The sequence below is a fragment of the Equus quagga genome, chromosome 18, assembly GCF_021613505.1.
Source record: "Equus quagga isolate Etosha38 chromosome 18, UCLA_HA_Equagga_1.0, whole genome shotgun sequence".
In the NCBI taxonomy this organism is placed as follows: Eukaryota; Metazoa; Chordata; class Mammalia; order Perissodactyla; family Equidae; genus Equus; species Equus quagga.
Window position 1 is genome coordinate 47,092,529 of NC_060284.1, and position 26,790 is coordinate 47,119,318.

The following is a 26,790-nucleotide window of genomic DNA, read 5'->3' on the forward strand; positions in this document are numbered from 1 at the left end:
CCGGCTGCTGTGTTGAGAGTAGGCTGTGGACGTCAGGAGAGGCAGTAGGAAACCAGTTAAAGGCCAGCGTAACAATCCAGGTGAGAGACGGTGGTGGCTTCACCAGGTATAGAAAAAAAAGTGACGAGAAGTGGTTGGATTCAGGATATGCCCTTTTTTGAAAAAATTATTTTATTGAGGTCATAATGGTTTATAACATTGTGTAATTTCAGGTGTACATTATTAAATATCAGTTTCTGTACAGACTGCATTGTGCTCACCACCAATAGTCTAGTTTTTATCCGTCACCATACATACATGCCTTTCACCACACCCCACCCTCCTTCCCTGTGGTAACCACTAATCTTTTCTCTTCGTCCATGTGGCAGCTTATCTTCTACATATGAGTGAAATCATATGATATTTGTCTTTCTCTGTCTGGGTTATTTCTTTTAACATAATACCCTCAAGGTCTATCCATGTTGTTGCAAATGGGACAATTTTGTCTTTTTTATGGCTGAATAGTATTCCATTATATATATACCACATCTTCTTTATTCAGGATATGCTTTCTAAGGGAGACCTGACAGAATGTGATGATGGATTTGATGAGGAGTATGAAAACAGGAGAGTTCTAGAATGTCTCTGAGATTTTTGGCCTGAGCAAAGAAAAAGATGGAATGGCCATTTACTGAGAGGGGAAGGACAGAAGATGGAGCAGATTGGGGTGGAGGGTAGCAGATGCTATGAGTTTCGCTTTGGACATTGTGAGATACTATTAGTTAATAGCCCCCAGTGAGTCACATTACTGGGGCTTGTACACTGAGGTCTGCCCTCTTAGAATGCTGCCTCAGCCAGGCTGTCCTGCTGGAAAGTCATATGGAGGACAACCAAAGTGTCCTGGTCAATAGCTCCAGCCAATGGCCAGATGTGTAAGTAGGGGAATCTTAAATCATCTAGTCCCAGTAAAGCCTCCAGAGGATTTCAGTCACGTGAGTGATCCCAGGTGAGACCAGCAGGAGAATGATCCATCTGAGCCCAGCCCAAATTGCCACTAAGCTTTAGAGTTTGTTAAGGAGCAATAAATAACTTGTAGAATCTTGTGAGATTTGAGATGCCTTATGGACATTCAAATTAGCATGGCAAGTAAGCAGTTAGATGTCTGAGTCTAGAATCCAGTGGAGATGTACAGGCTGAAAACACATCTTGGGAGTTGTTGACATATAGATGATAGTTAAAGCCATGAGACGGATAAAAGCACCAAGGAAGTGAGTACAGGTAGAGAAGAGAAGTCCAAGGACTGAGCCCTGGGACACTATAATATTTAGAATCGAAGAAGAATTACAAATGTGACTGAGAAGGACCAGGTGGCACAAGAGGAGAAAAACCAGGCATGTGTGGTGTCCTGGGAACCAAGGAACAGAGTGTGTTTCTGGGAAAAGCAGGGATCAATTATGTCAAATACTGCTAACTGATCCAATAAGATGAAGACTAAGAATTGATTACTGGATTTAGACAGTGAACATCTTTGGTTACCTTGAAAGGAAGAGTTTCAGCAGAGTTATAACTATAGAAGCTGTTTAGAAGGAGTTAAAGAGAGACTGAAAGGAGAAGAATTGAAGCCATGGCAATGGATAACCTTTTCAAGTGTAGGGGAGGAAGGCAATGCCTCTACCCTTTAGGTCCTTCTGGCTTGTCTAAGAATTAAATTGACATGAAATAGAATAACAGGAGAAAATCAAACAAAGTTTAATAACATACATACATGGGAGAAACCCAGGAAAGCTGAGTAACTCACCAGAATGGCCAAAGCCAAAGCCATCACCTTAAATACCATCTTCAGCTAAAAACAAAGGAGGATGTTGGGGGTAGTGGTTTGGGGCTTCAAAGGGGAAGAAGGCAGTTCACACGGAGATGGAAAAGCAAATATCTGGGTAGACAGAACTTTGATAAGAATGAGCTTAGCAAGGACCGGAACAGTCTACTGATACCCAGAGTTATCTATGGTGATGGCCTGTCCTGGGGACAGGACTTTTATCTTAAATTCTTTTAGGTAGATAGGGGGAAGGTCAAAATTTCTTTCAGTCTTTTGTTCTTAAAAATAATCAAGGCAGGCCGGCCCAGTGGCACGGCAGTTAAGTTCACACATTCCGCTTCAGGGGCTGAGGGTTCGCTGGTTCAGATCCTGGATGTGGACATGGCACTGCTTGGCACGCCATGCTGTGGTAGGCCTCCCACATATAAAGTAGAGGAAGATGGGCACGGATGTTAGCTCAGGGCGAGTCTTCCTCAGCAAAGAGAGGGGGATTGGCCTCAGATGTTAGCTCAGGGCTAATCTTCCCCAAAGACAAAATCAAGGCAAAGAGACACATTTTAGGGTCGCCAATTCTGATGCCCCATACAAGGAATTCTGACATAAAGGAAAATAGAGAAATGGATCCATAGCGGTAGAAGGATGTGTGGTCAAGAGAGGGTGTTTAAGGTTGAGAGCATGTTGTTTATGGGTGGGAATGATCTGGTAGAGAGACGGAAACCAAGTGATGCAGGAGACAGCAAGGAGATTTGCTAGATGATGTCCATGAGCAGATGAGTGAGAATGGGACCCAGGGTACAAGCAGAGGCATTGGCCTTAGCTGGGAGCAAGTTTGGATCATACATAATGTGGGAGGAAAGGCAGAATATGTGGGCATTGATGTAGGAAGAAGAATGTGGAATTTCTTTGCTTGTGTTTTCTCAGCAAGGTCATTGGCTGAGTTTGAGGATAAGGGAGGGGGTGTGGGAAGGCTGAGGAGAAACGGGGTATGAAATTCTTTTCTAGAAATGAATGGTAGCCATTGTTATATCTCCCTGTAGGAGGTGAGGTCTCCCATCCTACCCATTACTATCTAAGAGCTCAGGACTTCTGTTCTGGTGGGCCCACCTTTAAATAGCCAATCAGATAGACTGACTTTGGCTGGCACTGTTGTGCTTAGATAAAGCCATTTCTTACTTCCTCCTCAACACAGAACCTAGTTTTGTTCAGATATGTGGTGGCCATGTGCTTAGGGGAGTCTGAGTCTTTTCTCTGACCAAGGCTGTGAATCTTGATTAGTCTCAGCCAATCAAGGTAATTCTGTTCCCTTTGCCAGCAATTGTTTTAGATATGGATGGGTGTTGCAATTCTGATCAATACTATGTGAGAGGAGATCTGCTGGAAGTCTCTTAGAGGAGATTTTCCCTTATGATAAAAAGACAATCGTGGAAGGAATGCTTTCTTTTCTTTGCTCCCCAGTATGTATCGGTGTGTAGAATGGGGATTTACAGCAGCCGTATGGTGACCAGGTCTAAGGGTAGCCTACACGCTGAAGAAGGCAGGTATTCAATGACGTCACTGAACTCCTAAATTCAACTCTGGAGCTTCTCTGCTTCCAGACGTCTCAGTCATTGAGAAATTGTTATATGTTTTCCTTATCTACTACGCCCTTTTGTGTTGGTTCATCTGTGATTTGCAACTGGGAGAAGTCTGATACTCAGAATGTCAGCAAAATAGATGCAGAACTCAGCTTGGCCTTATTGAGGATGCAAATTTGATTCAGTGCAATGCAGATAAAATGAGAACAACGTGCCAGGCATGGTATTAGACACAGATAAAGAAAACTCCCTCACTGTGAATATCTTATAAGAAATTTGTGTGTGTCTGTATTGTGGACTGGGGATAATAAAACACAGGGATTATTATTCTAGAAAGCAGAATATGTTAGGTGCCTTGAAAGAGATATAGGAGGTCAAGGAAGACAAGATAAGATCCATTTGGGGAAGTTGGGGTAGTCTCCACTAAGGAAATAGAATGTGAGCTGGGTCTTGAAAAGTAGGCAGGATTTTTGGAGATAGAGATGGGGTGAAGGACTGCTCACGTCCAGAAAATAGGGAGCTGTAGTAGCAATGGTAGAGACCACAACGTGGACTGCTCTGGAAAGCCACACGGTGAGGTCAGTTGAGCTGGCTTATCCATGTGTGCGTAAAGGAGTAGTGTACATAATATTGGAAAGTTACATTGGATCAGGAGTTGAGAGCCCTTAGATACAAGGCCAAGAAATTAGGCTTTGCTTAGGTTTGGAATGGCAGCCCCTGGAGATTCTCTCCATAGGTAAGTAATACCATCAGAGCTAAGCATGGGAAGATTCATCTTTAGCAGAGGAACCAAAGGCATTTCTTTATTATCCAATAATAACTAATTGTTTCAGTCATTTGCCACACCCTCTATATACACAGACATTAAGGTAGATACACCTAAAGCCTCAGGAAGAACAAACGAGAGAGAATTACCTTCTTAGACTCTGTAATGGGAGGGAGGAACGGGGACAGGTCATTGCCTTGGCCTCGCACAAACCTCTCCAATCCTTCTTCTTGTATCCCTGTACCATTCTTTTTGGCTTCTTGTAACCAAAGAGAGCTCCCATTCCATTTAAAATCTGCCCTGAGAGTCCAAATTTGCACCAGGACAGTGGTTCCTATCCTCTAGTCTCTAATATTTTCATACAGTGAGCTCCTATTGGTCATGGTACCCTTTGCAGAGCACCATGAAATATTAATATCTTTAAGTCCAAAATACAGCCTATGATTGAGCACAAAATTACACATTTAGCTACTGGATGCTTAAGTGGCTTAGAAATGTTAAATTTAATTAAATTTACAGACACTAACACACAATATAAAACCACAAGCATAAGCCCAAACACCTGTCCATAGGAAAAACAAGCTGTCAAACTAAGGCCCGGCGGCTTGGTCTGGGTCCATTAATATTCATTTGCTACTTGCTAATTCTTTCTGTCATCTGCTAGCATTGGCCAGTGGACAAGCAGTAACAGGTGCCAAAGATTTAATAAAAATGTAGGGAGAAAAAAACTAAAAGCTGGAGAAATTCTATCCATTAACTTAATTTTTCTGGGAATTAGTCTATTTCTTCATTCATTCAACAAAGATTGATTGAGCAGTTACTGTGTGCCAGGCACTGTGCCAGGTGGAGGAGACATAAAGAACTAAGGTGCAGTCCTGCCTTCCAGGAGATGGCTGGTAGGGGAGATAGACAAGAAAACACTAACAGGACCAGAGGAAGTGAGCACTATGGTTGAAGTAGTGCAGGGACTCCAGAGGGGCCTAGAGGCCGGGGTCAGAGAGGGCTTCCTGGAGAATAAGCCAGGAGAGTAAGTCTTGAAAGTAAACTCAAGTGATCTAAGCCCGTGCTTGTTGGACTGTGGGATGTCACAGACCAGTACAAGGGTCACGAATTTAGGGGAGGGGCAGGACCAACAGAGGGTTACCAACTTTTACATTTTATGCAATAATGGTCCTTCAAAACATCATCTGTCATTACCATGATTTTGTAGACAAAAGGACATTTTAGCACCAAAAATAAAAAGTAAGTACAAAATATCAGAAAAAAGAACGATCCTTTAATTGATATAAATTTAGCTTTGTGAAGAACTCATCATATTGTGCTTATTTGTCTTATTTTGCTGCAGATTCATGAAAACGTGAGCCCTAGAGCTGCAGTGGGGAGAGAAGTTGGGGAAGGTGCTTGAGAAAAGGAACATGGACAGAGGTCCTGAGGCATCTGGGGCTTTGTCTTTCTGGGCGCCCCAGTTTGGGGAAGGGTCAGGGGGTAGAGCCAGCCAGACCCCAAGGCTGCATTATGACCTCCCAGGACCCAGGCATATTTTCCTTTAGGGGAGAAGGGTGGCCAGGCTTCCTCTATAAAAAAATGTTACAAATTACATTTTATGACTGTGTTGTTATAAAGAAGAATATAATCTTTGACCCTAAAAGTTTTTTTTTCCTTCTGATGTTAAAAGAAATTAAAACATTTTTGTGGGCCCTTAAAAGTATTGTGGGTCTAAGTGCTCTGCCCAGTAGCCCTAATGAATAAGTCAGGCCTGGCTGCCCTAAAATGTGGGCAGCATCTAGTGAGGTGGAGTCCCAGAGGGCTTCTGTGTCATCATCATCCCCACACTGGTTCTTCCTGTCTGAGGAGCAAGGAGTGTACTAGAGGAAAGCTGAGCAATGAATTCACAGGAATTCCAAGATGGACAATTACCACAGATCTGTGAATGAGCACAGCCAGGACTGGACACTCCAGAGGGCAAAGGGCCACTTGCCAATGACCAGTAGGACAGGCTGGTCTCTTCTGGCTTCAGGGACAAGAAGCAGCAGGGACCTGCCCTTTCTAGAAACTCCTCCAGATGGTCTAGCATCCTGGGCTTGGCCTGATCTGCATCTAGCTGCCAGGGCCAGACCAATGCTTTCACAATTCAGAGCCCCTCCTCCACCAAGACCCTGTCCCAAATACCATTCTCTGGTGGATTCGATCAACTAAAGATAATTTTAGTCCCCCTGTCCTTTTTTCCTCCATCTCAGGTATGCGTTTATGGTAGGTGGGCGTTGGGGGCTGTGACTGGTGTTTTCTCCCTTGCTTCTGACCAAAGGAAATCTTATCTAGGATATGCAGGGCTGGAGGGCAGGGGCCAAGGTCATTTAAATGCATGGGGTCCTTGATATCACTGGTGGGAAGGCAGGAGAGAGAGAGAGAGAGAGAGAGAAAGGAAAGAGGCACAATAGAAATACATAACAAGAGACTAGTTAATGATCTTGAAAGAATGCTGCATCCTTACAAACATGTGTACTTTGATGTGTTCCCCTGATTTTTCTAATTTAACCTAGGTAAAAGAAGTCCAAAGACAAATGCATAACAATAAAAATTGAGAGAATCAAAATGGGCAGAGTGTAAATATCTAACTGGAATAGTGTCTAAATGAGTAAATATGATTTTCACACTCTCTGCTGTCTTTCCCCTCAGTATTTTATGGTGAAAAAGTTCAAAGTTACAGAGAACTTGAAAGAATAATGCAATGAATACTTAGAGACTCCGCCCCTAAATTCAGTAGTTAGCATTTAGCCACATTTGCTTTTTCTCTCTGTATCTGAGTAGTGTGTGTATTTTTGTTTGTGTATTTATGTGTGTGTGTGTGTGTGTGTATATATATTTGCTAAACCATTTCAAAGTAAGTTACAGATATCATACTTCACTATGTAACTTCTAAGAATAGAGACACTCTCCTAAAATATCATTATCACACTGAAGAAATTTAACACTAATTCCATAGTATTATCCAATATGTAGTCCAACTATCCAAAAAAGATGTATTTTATAGCATTTTTATAATCCAGGATCTAATCAAGTTCACTTGTTGTGATTTGGTTGTTACACCTTCTGAGTCTCCATCAATCTGGAAGAGGCCCCTGCCTTTTGACTTCTTTGTCTTATTAATGACTGACATTATTAAAGAGGTCAGCCAGTTGTCCTGTTGAATGTCCCATGGTCTAGGTTTTGCTGGTTGTTTCCTCATGTTTATACCCAGGCTGAGTGTTCGAGGCAAGAACACTGCACAGGTGATACTGTGTCCTCTCAGTGCACGTATCAGGAAGCCATAAGGTCACTTGCCCTCATTGTCTGTGATGCCAAGTTTAACTATTTGGCTAAGGGAAAGTCCATCAGATCTCTCCACTGGAAAGACAGCTTTTGACCCTTGCAATTCATAATTACACTGTGGATGTTAAAGTCTTTTTTTTTTTAGGAGGCAAAAGCCATCTACTTTTCCAGGAAAAACCATCTTTCTTCCATTGTCTCATCAAAACCCCGCTGCCAGCATGGTGTGCTTAGAGCTCACATGGGCATCCAAGAGGCTGCTCCTATTACAGGAAGCTTCATGATTGTCATCATTAATAATCATAACATTTCCTAATGTTTTTATAGCACCTCACAGTTTACAGAGCATTTTCACACTTATTACAGCTTTTTATTTTCCCCAAATTTCCTTTTCCTTCTATAAGGAATCATTCACTTAGAATCATTTGCTCATTTGTTCACCCATCCATTCCTCCTGACCACATGCTAGGCACTGAGCTAGAGGCAGGGGGCTCTCAGAGATGAGTAAGAGGATCAGATCTCAGTGAGGAGACAAACACAGACTGTGATACAGCCCAACACTGCAGTAGAGACGGGCTCTGGTGTGGAAACCCTGGGGAGGAAAGGAATCCACCCAGGAATCACAGGGCAGTGGAAGTGGAGGCTCCAGCCTGTCCTACGCAGTGCCATGTGAGAAAATAGATTCCCTCCTTTTTAAGCGTTGTGAGTTAGGATTTCCGTTACTGCAGCCAAACGCATCCTGATACTTGCAGTGTCCTTACTTGCAGATGAGGAAATAAGTCTCCAGAAGCAAAATGATTTTGCCCAGTGATGCTCAGCTAGTAAGTGCCTGAGATGGTTCTTGATCCTGAGTGCTGATTCCAAGTCCCAGCTCGTCTCTGTGCCCTATGCTCGTCTCCTTTGGGAAGAGACAAGGAGAGCCCCTCCAGTCTGAGCCTTGGTGCACTCCCTGGCTCCCTTCCTCCATACACACAGCAGAGACGGCTGGAGCAAAGGAAGATGATAAGTGACATTTATTTAGGTGGTAGGAGCATTGGTCACTTCTCCCAGGCAGCTGAGTGATGGGCATTTCAGAATAGGGAGCAATTTCATGAAGTTCAGCACTGTCCACATGGAGAGGGAGGGGGTGTCCAGGGTTAATCAGCCCACACAGATGAACACACTGTCTGAGGGCTACAAAATGTCCCACGAATAATTCCCTGTAAATAAAGATCCAGTGTCGCAGCTTCGGAGAGACTGACTGAGTGTGTAAAAGACTGAATGGCTCAGGGAACAGGAGTTAATGGATGGGAGGAATCTGCGGGACTTGAGGCCAAAGAGTAAGCCCAGCGCAGCAAAGAGCAAGGCTCACCAGCCTCCTGTGAATTTGAAGTACGGGGGCAATTAGGCATGAGCTATTCACAGACAGAAGGAAAAAAAGGTGAGCTATGCAACTCACTTCCACATGCCATTCCATTGATGCTGAGCACTGTCACCCTCAGTAGAGGCTGCGAAATGATGCAGAGGGTCATCCTTGCAGAGGGCAGGGCTCAGTCAGAAATATTTAAAGTACACCTTCCGAGCTTTAAAAGAGGCATCGTATAGACAAACAGGAAAGTAAAAAATTCTAACCCCTTGGCTGCTAATCGTCCCGCTTCACTTTAAGTAATTTTGCTAGGGAATGCTGATGCAGCCTGTATTTGTGGTGGTGGTATGTGTGTGTATGTGTGTGCACGCATATGTGTAGGGGAGGTGGTGAGAAGGCGGAAAATGTGGCATTTTTGCCAGCATTTGCCTTTTTTTTTTTGGTCTTTTTTTCCTGCTGTTCTCCACCCCCACAATAAGCTGAGGCAGTGTAAGTTACAATTTATTAGCCGGTTGCTATGGGTTACACCAGTGCTCCACAGATATTCCCTTCAGAAATAGTAACATTTAATGTAATGTAAAACAGAACTACTGTATCACCACTTGGTTGGCTTCTGCTGGCTTGCAATATTATATCCTTCCCTGCTGAGACTGAAGCCTCAGGAAATTAGCTGGTGCTGTTATTTTATTATGATGATGGGTGTCTGCCATACCCCTTGTTTCATGAAGAAGAAAGCTTGCAGACCAAGGTGTCTGCAGGATCTGGGTGCCAACTTGCAGTGCCACATGGTGCCCAGAGACGCAATGTTTGTTTCATCTTCCTGTTCATCATTTAAGCCGGTCTTCTCGAAGCCGAGTCCCTGGGAGCCCAAGGCCAGTTACCATTTCAAGGAGGCTAGTCATAACTACCAATGGGTTTTATTTATTTTGCCATCTGTATAATATTTGTAGCAAGCTGGTTAACAAAAATTTGTGGGCTGGTAAATTTTTAGGATGATATTTAGCTCTAAGAGTGATTTGAAAGGAAATGGTTAGAAGATGGCAACCCTGAGTATAGTCATTCAACTTAAAATAAACACAGCCTAAGAGAGATTGGTATTTTCAGGTCACCTACATTCTCTCTTTTCTGCCCACTGTCTCCATCAACCACCCACCTCAACACTATGCCACCCAGAATACACCTTCTCCCAGCTGTCGGCTCACTCACTTCTCTCTCTTGCTCTCAGAGCTGTGTCCTCTTTCACAGGTAGGTCACTGGGTTGGTCTATAGGTGTGTGCTTTCCAAACAGGGTCCACTTCTGTAAGAGGAGTGCTGGGGTGGCAGAAAGAATATGGGCTCTGGAGTCAGACAGTCCGAGTTCAAAGCCTGGCTCTGCCACTTTCTGGCTATATGACCTTGGACAAGTCACAACTATTTGGAGCCTCAGTTTCCATATTATGAAATGGGATAACAGTATTTACCTTGCATGTGTGTCCTAAGGATTAGAGGGGGACAATGCATGTTAAATCACTTAGCACAGTGCTCAGCTCATTGTAGATGTTTAAAAAGTGGTCCTGCTTACTCTTTAACTTCTCTGGAACATAGGATATTGTTGTTCCCTCTGCCTGAAAGATTCTTGGCCAGCTCGTCCATCTGAGCAACTCCTGCTCTTTGTTCAAGATAGCTCAGATACGACCTCTTCTGTGAAAACTGTTCAGTCACCTTACCCACCCCACCCCTGCTCTCAGCTCCCCTGTGGCACCTTGTGCCCCTCTGTCGTGGCAGGTGCATTTTAGACTGTCAGTCTCTCTTTACGAGTCTTCCTCCCATGGGATCTGGGCTGGTTCGAGGCAGGGACTATGCCTTGTCAATCTCTCTTTCTAGCACAGTGCCTGGTACACAGAGGTTTTCAATGTCTGGATGAAGTAAGGAAGAAACTAGTTCATTAATTCATGTTTATTTGACATTATATCTAGGGGATAAAAGCCAAGACTCCAGTCTACAGGCCAGTGGCAGCCACTAGGACTAAGGGACAGCATACGCTGTAGTCTCTATGGTTCAAATGTCTTTGGAAGAAAGTGTCAAAAGATGCAACTCACAATGGCTTACTAATGAGAAAATATATTATGGCCCATAACAAGATGTACTGTTCTTCAGTAATGTCATAGAGGACCTGGGTTCTTCAGCTGTGCTAAGCATCTATCCAGATCAAATGGCAGTGTCTGCTTCTCTTTTTATGAAGGGAAAAACCTCTTTTAGAACCCTCTACCTGGACCCAGTAGACTTCTGCTCATGGCTCTGGCCAGAATTATGTCACATGTCCTTTCTGAAACCAGATATTAGCAAAGGGAAAGGGAATGCTGCAAATGGCTCAGTGAAACACATGGTCATGAGTAGGACAGGCTGCTAAGCAAAATCTGGGGTTCTGTTAGGAAGGGGGAAGCACAGGGGTAAGGTTATCTTGGATAAGAAACCACAGCCCTTGCTGCAAGGCATTCATTCATTATCGGCTCCTTTAACAGATATTTACTAAGTACCCACCATGCACCAAACGTGGTGCTGGAAGCTCAGGACAGTGGTGAACAAGAAACCAAAGACCCCTCCCTTATGGGAGCTAACACTCCAGTGCCCTCTGTACACATAAACAGATAAACAAGAAAATTATGGACTGTTGTAAGTGTCAAAAATGAAATAAACAGGACACTATAGCAGAGAGTAAACAGGGGCTACCCTCGCCGGGGTGGTCAGGGAAGGGCTGTCTGAGAAGGTGACATTTGATGGAGAGGGAAGCAGCAAGTCAGGTGAAGATCAGGAGGAAGAATATTCCAGGTAGGGGAACAGCAAGTGCAAAGGCCCTGAGGCAGGAATGAGGTGACTGTGTGGCTGGGGCAAAGTCTATGCCTAATGACTGATCAGAAGTTGCTCTGGCATTGAGCCTGGCTCCTGCCTCAGGCTGGAGACAGATCACTGGCAACAGCTCTAGCTTTCTGGAGCCTCTCCTGCCCAGACTTGCAGCCCCACCCAGGTCAGAGGCACAGCTGCAGAGGCCACAGGACAATGGGCTGGGCTGTGGGTTCAGCCCTGTGGAGAGAGGAAAGGCCATCATGGTTTTGGTGAAGAACCCACAAATGGGGTCAAAGTCTTCTTGGGCACTACCTAATTTGTCGAACAGAGATTTCCTCGGCCCCATCTACCTGGAGGTCTAAAGAGACAGGCTCAAGGTAATCATGGGCCTATTTCTTGTGTTTGTCTTTACGTGTCCCCCACGGTCTTGCACACCTCATAGCCCCCCATTATGGCATTATGGCCCCCCGCCGCTCCTACTTGATGTAGAGGCAGGGCCATGCCATTGCTGTGTGTGACAGCTCTGCTGACGACTGAGGAGGCAGCCACCAGCATTCTGTGCTGTAGGTGTAATAATCCCTCCCACCTTTCCAGAGCCCACTTTCTGGGTGGGCATAAGGATTGACTGATGGATTGGTCCCCAAATCTCATTCCACTTCAGCGACTGCTCGTTCCCCTTCTTTGCTCCTGCTGCCTACGGTGGAAACCTCTCCCAGGATTTTTACCTGCTCCTGCCAAGTTTAAGCCGGTGAGGCCCAGAGTGCCAGCCAGAGAGCACGGAGGTCTGCCTCCTTCCTCCTCTGTCAGCTCTGTCAGCAGCAGGCATGCTCACTGGCCCTCCTCAGGAGACTAGTCCCTTTTCCTCTCTCCAGGCAGCCACTCCCCAGAATGTGGTCACCAGATCCGTTTCAAGTCTTGTTCTCCTTTGAAGCTTTTGTGAAACTAATATAGGCTCATGGAGTGTCCAAAGGAGGCCAAATTAACATGCGTAACCAGTCCCTGCTCACCGCCCCAGGACACCAACCTGCTCAGTGTCTTTTATACTCACAACTTCTCCCAAAGTCCCTGAGGACGTCTCACCCCCGTCTGCAAATTGTTTGGCCTTCCTGGACATTTGACTCTTGGTGGTCTGCTTGGGAGCAGAAGGAGAATGGCTCCCTGCCCCCAGTGTAACAATTACAGGGCCCTAGAACAGGGTCGCTTGGCATCTGGGGGCTGGGAGGCGGGTGAGACACCCCAGCTGTCTGCTCGCCTCCAGGGTGGCTGGGTGTAGTAGAGACCACCGCACTAGACCCGCAACCACTGCTTCCTCCTGACTCGGAACTGTGCTGCTGAGTCTGCCAGGCTCCTTGCTCCTGACGTTGGACCGTATCCTAGGAGCTCCACATTTGACTTTCGTCACTAATCTCCCCACCTCCCTCCTCTCCTGTCCCAAGTCTGCAGGCAGCCTCAGCTGTGGACACCGTGGGACACTTTCTCTGGAGCTCCAGAAACCAGGTGGGAAGGAGTGGGAAAAGATGTCACTGTACCATCCAGCCATGTCTAAATCTTGGCTCCAGCCCCAGCCCCAGCCTGCTGCAGCATATTAGCACGGAAGGGGCTGTGGAGGTCATTAAGACCAACTGCCTCATTTTGCAGATGAGAAAACAGAGATCCAGGGAGGCGAAATGTTTGGACTCAAGACATGGACCACAGAACTCCTGGCAGGGCGGGGCTAACCATAACTCCTGGCTTTCACTCTGGGTCTCTGTTCACTGGATCTTCTGCTCTCTCCCCTTCAGAGTTTTCTAAGAGGTCCTTTTAGATTGGAGCACTCTGTCCTTCAGTGTTGCCCGAACCCCAGCCTTGTACAACATAAGGGGCCTAAGCCATGAATGGCACTCCTGGTTTGTGCTGAGGATAAAGACCAGCTTTGGCACTCCCTCTTCTAGCACATAGGGGAATCAACACATAGTTATTCGATCAGATTAGGGCATAATTTCCCATTGTCTACTTCTTCTATAGTATATTAATATAACTACTGTGAAAATGAAAGTGCATGGCTTTTGCTCAAATAAGGAGGTTAAACAGACTTTGATTGTTGTTTTTACTGCAGGACTTGAAGCTAATAACAGGCTAAAGAGCGTTGTGATTATGGTCACCTAATAGGAACCTTTGACAACTCCAGAGAGTGTGCTCTGCACCACATTTCAGGAAATGCAGCGCGGGGGTGGATGCACGGAAAATCTGAGGCTGCCCTGCTTCCCCATCAGGGCCTTCTGCTTCCCTGTGACAACCAGAACTCTGATTAGTCTCCGGGAGACGAGCGTTCCTGTTCCTGGGTGAGGCGCCCCTCCATGGGCTTCGGGCTGCCGTGGAGCAGGGCGGATTTCAGGTCACCCCATCGGCACGGGTGGGGTGCTGGAGTGGCCGAGACCCTTCTACTCCTGCTCCCCACATCCCGGAGCAGAGCTGAGGAGGCAAAAGGGGGCTTTTGGCCCAGGAGCCCAGACATGAAACGAAACCTGTCTTCCGACGGGCATTCTTCAGGCTTTTCCTTCAAGTGGGATTTCGACTGTAGCGTTGGGTTTAAACACTGAATTTCAATTTTGTACACCCACACCAAGAGGCCCCGGGGCAATGGGGCTGTTTGAAATGAACACCAGCCCAAGTCCCCTACCTGCCAAGCGTTCGATTAAGCTGCTTAGGTCTGTTTCCACCATCCTGTCTCTCAAATATTTATGTGGCAGATTATAGGCAAGCTTCAAAGGCAAGGAAATGCAAATCTGCTCCATAAATCATAGAATAACACAGCTGCTGTCCTCCTCAGAGTGACAGCTTACGGATGCCAGCATTTCTGTCTGTGAAGGGCTGGTGGGAGGGGGCCTCTTGCTCTCAGCCAGGCCTGGGGCTGGGGTGTGTGTGTGTGTGTGTGTGTGTGTTGGTGGTGGGGGGGGGGGAGTGGGAAGTTCTAGCAATATTTGCTTTTTTGCGAAACAGCAGGTTTTATTTTTTGTTTTTTGGATTTCCCAGCAGTGAAGGAGTTAACTTATTGTGCTAATCCCAGCGAACTGTGGAGGAATAGGGCCTCTCCAGGGATCTGAAGCATCCAGGGAGCCAGAGACGGGAGTGGCTTTCAGTTTGGGGAAAATGTGTTTCGAACTGGAAGTTAGGGGGGAGAGCTCAACAAGCAATAACTTTAAGAATTCCAAAATGAATTTAATTTAGTCTAAATGAGTAAAAAGGAAATTGTGCATTGCAAATAGTTATGCACATTAAGCTCTGCCCCCAGGGTCTTAAAAATCTGCCAGTAGAGGCCCCTGTGTACTGAAGAGTAGACTTCTGTGGGCTTTTTTTGGCTGTTACCATGAACACATGGATTTGGTACACTGGTGTTCAGTGACACATTAACATCCACCAAGACCAATGCTGGGGTTTATGGTCCTTGCCCAGCAGCTGGTTCTGGCCTGGTGTCATCCTGTGCAAGTACCTAGGGAAGGCTGCAGTCAACAGGGTGCAGAGGCCCAAGGAGAATGATGTATAAGAGAAAATGTCTGGGAAAAGCTTTGCTGGGTATTAGTCAGGATTCTGCTGCAAGTGACTCAACTCGATTAGGCAATAGAGGAATTTTCTGGGTCACAGAAGGGAGCATTGAATAACAAAATCATGGGAAAGGAAGGGCTGTAGCTGGGATTGGGAAGAGCTGGAACGGACTGGAACCCTGCCTGGGCTCTCTTCCATCACCTTTAATTTTTTTTTATCTTAATTTGTCTATAATTTTTCTCTGTGCTGTTTTCTAACACGGCAGGCAACAACCAGCAGATTTTGTAACTAACACCTTTCACCACTATAGAGACTGTTTTGTGCCTGACAATTTTTGCAACTATCAAGTCCTATTTTGAATAATCCCAGGGAAGAACTGTGATTGGTCCAGCTGTGATCAGGTGCCCATGCCTGGACCAAGTGATGGAAGGGGCACAGGTTCATATGAAAACGTGGCAGCTTTTATGGTTGCCATATTGATATGAACAGTCCTTCCTAGCAAAAGGGGTGGACAGACAATCCAATAACCATTTAGTACAGCCAAGCGAGGGCTGGAAAAAATAGAGCAAATAAAGTCGTGAAAGGAGCCAGGGAAGATGGTAGGAAGAATGAGTTATATGTTGGAATTCCACCGGCCTCCTCCTTGAAACACAGTATTCCATACGATTCCATATGACACTAAATTCTCCTGGTTCTCCTTTTTTTTCTGACAGCTCTTACTCTTTCTCTTTGATTGCCCTGGATCTTCCTCTTCTCTGCATTGAGGATGCCCTCGAGATTGCAGGCCCTTTTCTATCTTGCCTCTAGAGACCAATAGACTCCTTCCTTCCAAATGCATATAAAGCACTGCCCTGTCAGGACCCTCCCCTTATCTTCCAGAAGAAATCTTGAATTTCCATTAGCTACTCCAAGTGTAGTCCCTGAGTCACCATATCAGAATCACCTAGGAACTTATTGGAAATGCAGAAACTTGAGACTTGTCCTCAAACTACTGAATCAATCTGTGTTCTAACATGATGACCAAGCAAGCTCATTAATTTGAAACACATTGCTTTAAGCAGTTGCAAATTGAGCTCATGGACTTTCTGCTCTCGATGCCTAAATAAATATTTCTTCACAATTTTCCCATCAGGTCAAAAGCAACTATATCTAAAAACCCAGACTCACCATAACCCTCAGAATTATTTTTTCAATACACTCTTGTCTTCATAACCTACATCCAATCCATCACCAATCACCAATTTGTACCTCTTCATCCCACTGTCCCATTGGTCTGCTGTTCCTATCCACGCCCTCATCACCTACAGCAAGCTCTCATAGGTGCATTTGACAGTCAGTTTCCTCATTTATAAAATGGGTCTAGTAAAACATTATGCTCATTTACATATTTATATACTATGCAAATTTAATGTGTAATTATTTTCATCCTAGTAGGAGCAGTTTTCAACCATAGCTTTGTGAGCTGTTGTAAGGGATATTGCAAACAATGTATTATTAATTATAAGCTGCCATGATTTATGAACAGTTTATATTTTAAAATAAATTAGAAGGGGATTAAATATTATTTCTAAAATTATATTCACTCACCTGCATTCTGATATGCTATAATAAGTAGCAGAGAAAATGGTGGAATAATGCCTAGTGGGCCAGGAATTGTACATGGGAGTGCGTCTTATATACAAGCATCATCTATCCCAGGGGTGGGAAAACTCTTTCTGTAACGGCCAGAAAGTAAATATTTTAGGCTTCGTGGGCCATATGGTCCCTGTCGCAACTACGCATCTCTGTGGCTGCCATAGTGAGAAAGCAGCCACAGACAATACATCTTGATTACTGTAGCTTTAAAGTAAGTCTGAAATCAGATAGCTTAAGTCCTCCAATTGTGAATTTCTTTCTCAAAATTGTTTTGGCTAACATAGGTTCTTTGCATTTCCATATAAATTTTAAGTTCAGCACTACAATTGCTAAAAAAAAAACAAAACAAAAGCAAAAAAATAACAAACAAAACAAAAGTGTTCCAATTCACAAACATAGTATCTCTCTCCATTTCTTCAAGTCTCATTTAATTTCTTTCAACAGTTTTTTTATAGTTTTGAGTGTATAGGTTCTGTACATGTTTGGTTAAGTTCATTTTTAAGTATTTTCTATTTTTGATGCTACTGTAAATGGCATTTTATATTTTACTTTCCACTTTTTTCTGCTAGTGTACAGCAATACAATTTATTTTGTATATTGATCTTGTATTCTGCAAACTTACTAAACTCACTTATTAATGTAGTAGATTTTTTTGTAGATATGTTAGTATTTTCTAGGTACACAAGGAATAGCAAAGTTTAACTTTGTTTTCCTAATCTATAAGTCTTTATCTCCTTATTTTTTCATGTCACTGGCTGGGACACCAACACAATGTTGAGGAGAAGGTGAGAGTAAATAGTCTTTCTTTGATCTTAATATTAGTAGAAGAGTACAGAGTCTTTCAATATTACCTTATAGTGTTTGCTCATGTTTTTCAGAGATTCCTTTACTAGGCTGAGATAGTTTCCTTTTATTCCTAGTTTGCTGAGCTGGTTTTTTTTTTAATTGCTACTGGGCATTGAATTTTATCACATGATTTTTCTACATAGATTCTAATGATCATATGATTTTTCTTCCTTATTCTGTTAATGTGGTGAATTATATTGATTGATTTTTAGATATTAAATTAACACATTCAGTCATAATGTATTACCATTTTAACTATATTTCTGGATTTATTTGCTAATATTTTCTTAAGGATTTTTTAATCTGTGTTCATGAGGGATGTTGGTCTGCAGTTTTCTTTTAATGTTTTTGGTTTTGATATCAGAGTAATGGTGACCTAATAAAATGCGTTGGGAAGTGTTTCCTGCCCCCTCTATTTTCTGAAAGATTTTGTCTAAGATTGGTATTATCTCCTCCTTTAACGTTTGATAGAATTCATTTTTTAACCCATCTAGGCCTGGAGTTTACTTTGTCAGAATATTTGAAATTATGAATCCAATTTCTTTAATACACATAAGGCTATTCGGATTTCCTGTTTCTTGTGTTACTTTCGGTTATTTGTGTTTTTGATGAAATTGTCCATTTTGACTAGGTTATTAAATTTATTGTCATAAAGTGGTTCATAATATTCCTACTGATTCTGTCACCAATTCCAAAGTGTGGGTTTTTTTTTCCCACACCAAAGAATTCTCTGACGTCAGCTGGGGGTCCTACAATTCAGCTCAATTCTGACACTATCTACCTGGAGATAGATAGCATCAGATCCCACAGGTTAAGCACTCAGTCCTACAAGACTGCCTCCCCTCCCCACTTCAGAGGCCAACCAAACCATGAGTTCAGGTTGTCACCTGTGCTTCTGACCAACCAGCTATAGATCAGAGGTTCCAATGACCACCTCCTTGGGTTTGATTAATATGCTAAAGCAGCTCACAGAACTGAGAGAAGCATTTTACTTACTAGATTACCAGTTTATTATAAAAGGCTGTAACTCAGGAACAGCCAAATGGAAGACTTGTGTAGGGCAAGTTATGTGGGAAGGGGCATGGAGTTTCTGTCTTCTCTGAATGTGCCACTTTCCCCAAATCTCCAAACGTTCACCAGCCAGGAACCTCTCCAAACCCCATCCTTTAGAGTTTTCGTAGAGGCTTCATTACATAGGCATGATTGATTAAATCATTGGCCATTGGCAACTAAGTCAACCTCCAGCCCCTCCCCCTCCCTGGAAGTCTATGGGGTAGTGGAACTGAAAGTTCCAACCCTCTGATCACATGATTAGTTATCCTGGCAATCAGCCCCCATCCTTAGGTCGCCTAGGGACTTTCCAGAAGTCACCTCATTACATAACAAGAGACACCTTCGTAGCTCTGATAGCAGAAGATTCTAAGGGTTTTGGGAGCTCTGTGCCAGGAATGGGGATGAAGACCAAATATGTTTCTTATTATAAATCACAACATCACAATTCCCTTATGTTTCTAATGTTTGTAAGATGTGTAGTGATGTCCTCTCTTTCATTACTGATACTTGTTTTTATGTTTTTGCTTTTTTTCTTGATTGATCTTGCTAAAAGTTTATTTCATTGATTTTTTTTAAAGGGTGAACTTTTGGATTTTCCAGTTTTCTTTATTGTTTGCCTGTTTTCTATTGCATTGACTTTTTTTTTTAAGATTTTATTTTTCCTTTTTCTCTCAAAGCTCCCTGGTACATAGTTGTGTATTTTTAGTTGTGGGTCCTTCTAGTTGTGGCAAGTGGGATGCTGCCTCAGCATGGCTTGACGAGTGGTACCATGTCTGCACCCAGGATTTGAACTGGTGAAACCCTGGGCCACCAAAGCAGAGTGGGCAAACTTAACCACTCAGCCACGGGGACTGCCCCAGTATTGCACTGCTTTTTGTTATCTTTATCACTTCTTTTCTTCTATTTACTTGAGATTTAATGTGCTCTTTATTCTAATTTCATAAGGTAGAAGCTTAGATCATTGATTTTAAACCTTTCTTCTCTTTCTAATACAGGCATTAAAGCTATAAATGACCCCCTAGGCACTTCTTTAGCTGCATCTCACGTATTTTGATATCTAGATCTCTCTAGCTATCTATCTAAATATAATTAACATTGAACATGTTTTCTAGTTTCCAAAAATATTTTCTAATTTCATCTATAGGTTATTTAGAAGGATGTTGTTTAATTTCTAAATATTTGTTAATTTTACAGATTTTTTCTTGTTACTGATTTCTAAATTAATTCCAATATTATCTGATCAGAGAACATATTCTGTATAATTCGAACACTTTTACATTTATTGAAACATGTTTTTTGGCTCAGTCTGTGCTCTTCTGTGTCCTCTAAGATAAATATCCTATGTGTACTTGAAAAGCATGTGTATTTTGCAGTTGCTATGTGGAGTGTTCTATAAATATCAATTTGATTCAATAAGTTGATAGTATTGTTCAAATCCTCTCCATCCTTACTGATTTTCTGTCTCCTTGTTCTATCAATTACTGGGAGAGGACTGTTGAAGTCTCCAACTATACTTTGTATTTGTTTATTTCTCCTTTCAGTTCTGTCAGTTTTTTCTTTAGGTATTTATAAGCTTTGTTTTTAGGTGTGTAAACATTGAATATTGTATGTCTTCTTCATGAATTGATCCTTTTATCTTGATGAAACATTTCTCTTTATCTCTGGAAATATTTCTTACCATGAAGGATACTCTGATACTGATGTAGCCACTTTAGCTTTCTTATAACAACTATTTGCCTGATATATCTTTTTCTATCTTTTAACTTTTTATCTATGTTAAAATTAATAAAGCAAACTCAATTAAAATTAGAGTCTGGAAAGTCTGTAGAGTGAGGTCTCATGCCCTACCACTCTTAGTCAATTACTTCAAGCAGGAAGACATCAACTACAGCAGCAGATTATTACAGCATCAGTTACAGACCCCAACAGGAAGCGACAGTACCTTGCATACCCATACAGGGAGTGTCACTAGTTTACCGCTCCAACAGGAGAAAGGATTTCCTTCTTGCCCAACAACAAGCTCAGCCAATAGAAACGTGGCAGCTCAGCCAATAGGAAGTCATCATCACCTGAACTCTTACTTTCCTCCAATGAACTTTCATTTTTCCTTTTCTGATGACTTCCTTGTCCCTCCTTCCTTACCATAAAAGTCTTCCATGTTGTGTATCCCCTAGGAGTATCTCTCTGCTTACCATATGAGATACTGCCCAATTCATAAATTGTTTAATAAAGCCAATTAGATCTTCAAATTTACTCAACTTAATTTCTTTTTTTAACACCTATATGTAACTTTATATTAAAATGACAAGTCTTTTAGAAAGCGTATAGTTGGGTCTTATATTTCTACCAGTATACCAGTATCTGCCTTTTAATAGACAAATTTAGTCCATTCATATTTAATGGAATAGTCGATATCACTGTGTTAAGTCAATTAACTGTTTATTTGTCCCATCTATTATTTGTTTTCTTTCTATCTCTTCTTTTGGATTGAAAACTTTTTAGTATTTCATTTTACTTACACTATTGTCTCACTAGATGTAGCTTTTTTTTTTTTTTTGCTAAGGAAGATTCTCCCTGAGCTAACAGCTGTGCCAGTCTTCCTTTATTTTGTATATAGGCCACCACCACAACATGGCCGCTGACAAGCGGTGTAGGTCCCCTCCTGGGAACTGAACCTGGGCTGCCAAAGTGGAGCACACTGAACTTAACCGCTAGGCCACAGGGTCTGACTCTAGCTTTTTCTCTTTTTTCAGAATTTGCTCTAGGGTTTACTGAAAGTACCTTTAACTTATCATAGATTATCTTTAAATAGTATACCACTTTACATATTTACACATAATATGAAAACTGATTTTCCTTTCCCCTTTTCTGTGTGGTTTCATCAAATTTATTCTGCATAGGGTTCATTGATCTTGGCTCTGTAAGTTCATATTTTTTACTGAATTTGGAAGATCACAGCCTTTCTTTCTTAAAATATTTTTTTCTGTATTGCCGCTCCCCTTCTCTCCTTTCCTTCTGGACATTCTGTCTCGTAAGTCACTGAGGATCAGTTCACTTATTTTTTTCAGCTTTTTCTCCCAAGTGCTTTAATTTGAATATTTTCTATTTCACTTTCTTCAAGTTAATTCATCTTTTCTTCCATAATGTACAATTTGCTATTAAGCCTACCTAGAGGGTTTTTTCTTTCAGATACTGAGTTTTTGTTTTGTTTTGTTTTTAGCTCTGGGAGGTCTATTTGTTTCTTTTTATAATTTCCATTTACCTTTTCATTATGTTCGTGTTTTCCCTTAATTCCTTGAATGAGTTTATAATAGTTGTTTTAAAGTCCTTGTCAGCTAATTCTGTCTTTGTCACTTCTAGATCTGATTCTACTGACTGATTTTTCTCTTCATAGTGGGTTACATTTTCTCGTTTTTGGCATGTCGTGTAATTTTGATTGGATGCTGGTTACTGGGAATGTTACCTTGCTACATTTTCTTGTGTTCCTTTAAAGAGCATTGAGTTTAGCTCTGATAAGAAGTTGATTTAACTTCAGATCAATTTGATCCCTTTGAGGCTTTTTTAGGTCAGGTCTGGAGTAGGCTTTGCTCTAGAACAAGTTTACCCCTACTAGTAAAGTGCACTCTTTCTGGAGTTTCACCTGAACTCCCCAGATATTCAATAAGGTCTCTCCATTCTGGCTGATCTGAAATGTCTCCTAATCCTGTGTGAGCTCTGGTAGTCGTTCAGCTTATAGCACTTCACAGTTTATCTTTCCTTGATAGTTATCTTTTGCCTGCGTTTGTGGAGTTCTCACCCCAAACATGTGCATCTTCTTATTCAGCCAAAGATTTATGGGGGTCCTCTGCAGATTTCTGGAGCTCTTTCTCTGTGTTGATCATCCACTCTGGTACCCTGCCCCACAGATTCCAGCTGCCTCAGCCTTCCTGAACCTTAATCTCTGACTCTTCAGCTCAGTGAGATTGTCATACTCTGTGTGGATTCCCCCTTCCTGCACACCAGTCCAGGAGATGTATTGAAGTGAAAGGCCAGGGCTATAGTAGGGCTCATCTCATTTGACTCTCTTCTCTTGGGAATCCCATTCCTGAAATATCTGTTGTTGAATATCTGAAAAGAACTATTTCATATATTTTTTTTGTGTAGTTTCCTAGTAATTTACACTTGGAGAACTAGTTGTGTACCTGTTACTCCACTATGGCCATAAACAGTCATATTGAAATTTAATTTGGGGCTGGCCCAGTGGCACAGCAGTTAAGTTCACACATTCTGCTTCGGCAACCCAGGGTTCACCAGTTCAGATCCCAGGTGTGGACCTACACACTGCTTGTCAAGCACTTATGGCCTTGGAGTTTTGTACAATTTTTTGGCAGTTATTTTACATGCAACTATTTTGCTGATGATAATCAGCAGGAGCTTATAAATGGAAAAAGTCTTGTCTTCCATTTATTCTCTTTGTTGCAAACCCACCTAAGCCAGCTTGGCTGTTCCCAATTCGGTAAATATTGGTAACTCTCAATAGAGTTTGGTGCAGAAGCAATGTACCATGAAACAAATGAAATTAAATATGAGAGCTCTCATTTGATGCTAGGCAGGTCCCTAGCAATCTGTTTATATGGTAGAAGTTTTTATAAATTTCACAAAGGACAGATATTTGAACCACAATCAATTAAGGTACTCTCTCTCTCTTGCCTTTTTGAATTCCTTTCAGCCAATCTCCTGTTGTCAAGTGGTGTTGAGCGGCCATAAGCATTTTGGGGATCTAGTTATGTTGAACTTGAGTTGAGTTGGTAATACATTTAGTTTGGGTTTGGTGGGATGTATTTGTGTGGTCTGCAGACATTTCCATGTGTAGTTAACTTGTTCCTCTCTTGTCCTGTGCAGAAATACTCCTACCACCCGCTGGGCAAACTTCCCCATTGACATGATGGGAAGATGCAGGACCAGAGGGCCTACTGCGATGTGAATCTGTTCCATGGCACCCAGCACTAGATACAGAAAGGGGAAGAAAAACAAGTTTTTATGTGCAAAGCCAGAAGCTAATCTGTGGAAACTTCTTCCAGTCAAAACATATAAAATTATACTTGGAGGATTTGGTTCTCATCAATTCTTAGAAAAAAGAAATTCTGTTAGGAACATACTCTGTATGCAGTATATACAATTACAAACACTCCAAGCATTTTCTTCTTTTTCAAAGAGATTATGCAAAATCAAATTGATCAAAATTCTTCTATTTATAGAGCACAAGTCCTGTGGAAGAACTACAGGGAACATGTTCATTGAAGTTGCATATTTTATGAATTTTAAAAATTAATAACGCAAAAATTTTTTGATCAACCAAGTTAGAAGAAGGACTGAATTATTTTATTCTCTCTACAGAAAATGTTACAAAATAGAGAGTATGAGGGCAAAGAATGTAGGAATATATCTTATCGAGTTATATCAGCCACTAACTAACAAAAATATTGCATTATTTTCTGAATTTTTGTGGCATTTATTAATTTTTTAAAATTTGAAATGTTATATGTTCTTTCTTCACTCTGTATAAACATTCACTTTTGTACCTAATTTTGTATTTGTAATTTTAAATATTTTTTCTCCAAGAAGGCCCTCGAAACGCAAGTCTCAATCTCACAAAAGTTGGCTCCAACCTAAGATAGGGGAAGCTATTGGTTCTTCTTCTTTATGACCTTGCCACTAGATTACAGCAAGGGTGAGTGTCACGTAAGTCCTGCTTCGTATAACAAACATGTATCATCCAGCAGGCAGAGGAAACCATCACAAAACCTCTTCTGTAATCTCAACGAAGATCCGGTTCTGTGTCCTTTTAGGAGCTACCACAGAACATTTCACAGAAAACTTCTAGGAAGCAAAGAATAATATTCTAAAGGCCAAATTCTGCTGACCATCTGGTTGGAGTCAGGCAAACAAGAATCCTGTCACCCAGGATTGTTTAGGAATTGAGTCCAGGTAAAAGGTAAGCACTGGCTGGATTCTTATATCCTGTTCCTACAAGGCAGGGAGCATCTCTATAACATTTTATCTGATCCTCACCTCTTGACCTTTACTCATGTCACCAACAAAAAAGCATTTCTAAACATTCATTATACTCATTAGGAGGCCTCTGATGATTACTGGAGGTGACGATAGCTGAAGAACTCAGAGTTCCTGCCTCTGGAGCATGGCTTTTGTGGTAAATATTAGCTAACCACCCCTGGGGTATGCATTCCCAACTACAGGAAGTGACCATCCCTTGGATGCAGAGTAAATCTAGATCTCATACAAGTCACATTGTCAACACTGAGGCATTTCAAAGGCAGTTACAGAGACTATAACACACTCTTCTTCTTCTTAATTTTTGGTGAGGAAGATTGGCCCTAAGCTAACATCTGTTGCCACTCTTCCTCTTTCTGCTTGAGGAAGATTGTTGCTGAGCTAACATCTGTGCCAATCTTCCTCTACTTTATATGTGGAATGCCGCCACAGCATGGCTTGACGAGCAGTGCTAGGTCCGCACCCAGGATCCAAACTTGCAAACCCTTGGCTGCCGAAGCAGAGTGCACAAACTTAACCACTATGCCACTGGGCCAGCTCCAACATATTCTTCTTTTACAGTCACCTTCTCATTGAGTCCTGAGGAGCCAAGTTTCCCGTGGAGGGTGACACAAGGAAAGCTTCAACTACAGCAGCTCTGCTCTTCTCTGTTCTGCATATTGGGGTTCTGTGTACTGTTTCCTTTGTGATAAATAAAGAGGGTTCGGCTGCATTTGAAACTTTGAAAACCACAGCTCTAGCACTAAACACCTCTCTCGGTGTAAAAACTATAATGTCATCTAGTCTTCTTCTCCCCTCTCTATTCCCACCACCGTTGTTTCCAATACATGCTCCCACCACATTTTACCTACAAAAAGCTTTTTGTGCTGGGGTCAAACTTTCCATAACCAAGTTGCCAAGTGTGATGGTTAATTTTATGCGTCAACTTGACCAGGCCACAGGGTGCCCAGCTATTTAGCTAAACATTGCTTCTGAGTGTGTCTATGAGGGCATTTCTGGAAGAGATTAGCGTCTGCATCAGTGGACTCGGTATAGCAGGGTGCCCTCCCCGCTGCAGGTGGGCATCATCTAATCCACTGAGGGCCCGAAGAGAACAAAAGGTCAAGGAAGCAGGAATTCTTTCTCTCCGTCTCTGCTTGGACTTGGTTATTAGCCTTCTCCTGCCCTTGGACTCAGCTCTCCTCTTTCTCAGACCTTCAGACTTGGACTGAGACTCCTCCACCAGCTCCCTGGTCTCCAGCTTACAGACGTCATGGGACTTCTCAGCCTCCATGATTGTGGGAGCCAGTTCCTTGCAGTACATCTCTCTGTATATACATCCCTTATTGGTTCTGTTTCTCCGGAGAACTCTCAACAATACACCAACGTAGGAGGATTGCTGGACTGGAAGCCTTGTCCCAGCTTTGGAGAGGGGGCTTATGGAGGAACAGATGAGGGATGGTCAGAGCCAGGATATTTAACCTTGGTCCCTAGTGAACATTTATTCTTTGTCTGCGAATAACTCTTCTTTTTCTGGGGCCAGTCATCCTTTTATTTAAGACTGTGCCCCAACGATGAGGTTCTGTAAGGGCTTTTCTAATTTGCCCTTGTTCTCACAGATGACCCAATCACCCAAGACCCCAACCTGGTGCTTCCAAGGGCTTTTGAACTGAGAAGCAAGCCCTGCCCTGTCCAATGGCAAAGCTGGGAACCTGTGAGCCTGGAGCTGCTGGTGTCCACGCTTCCGTCCTTGAGAGGAGAACCACCTGAAGAGCATAAAGCCACTCTGCAAGCAGGAAGGAGGCATGAGGAGTGTCACAAGAGTGTCCAGGCCAGGTCTAGTCATCGCTGGTGCCAACCTTATTCCTGCCCCTCTTCATTGGGCTACATGAGTCCACAAATTCTCTCTCTCAAGCTTCTTGGAGTTCACTTTCTGTCATTTTTTCAAAACCAAAAAATATCCTAAACAAAGCACCAGCTAAGGCAGCAAAATTACAGAGCTTGATAAAATAAAAGAAATGGAATCAACAAGAAGAAAGGTGGAAAAGTCTGGTAATTCTCAGGAACAAAATAACCAGGGAGAATAAAATTTGCA

At 42.6% G+C, this 26,790-nt stretch overlaps 1 long non-coding RNA gene across 5 annotated transcripts; it reads left to right on the forward strand.

The window, feature by feature from the left end:
• On the forward strand, nucleotides 1-26,790 carry LOC124229745 (uncharacterized). 5 transcript variants are annotated; one of them, XR_006885977.1, is made up of 6 exons: nucleotides 1-80; nucleotides 13,046-13,106; nucleotides 13,705-13,930; nucleotides 23,547-24,639; nucleotides 24,780-24,855; nucleotides 25,278-26,790. It is a non-coding gene; the product is annotated as an uncharacterized LOC124229745 (long non-coding RNA). The 5 variants fall into 5 exon arrangements; XR_006885976.1 differs by having other exon boundaries at nucleotides 23,547-24,375; nucleotides 24,494-24,855; XR_006885975.1 differs by having other exon boundaries at nucleotides 23,547-24,855.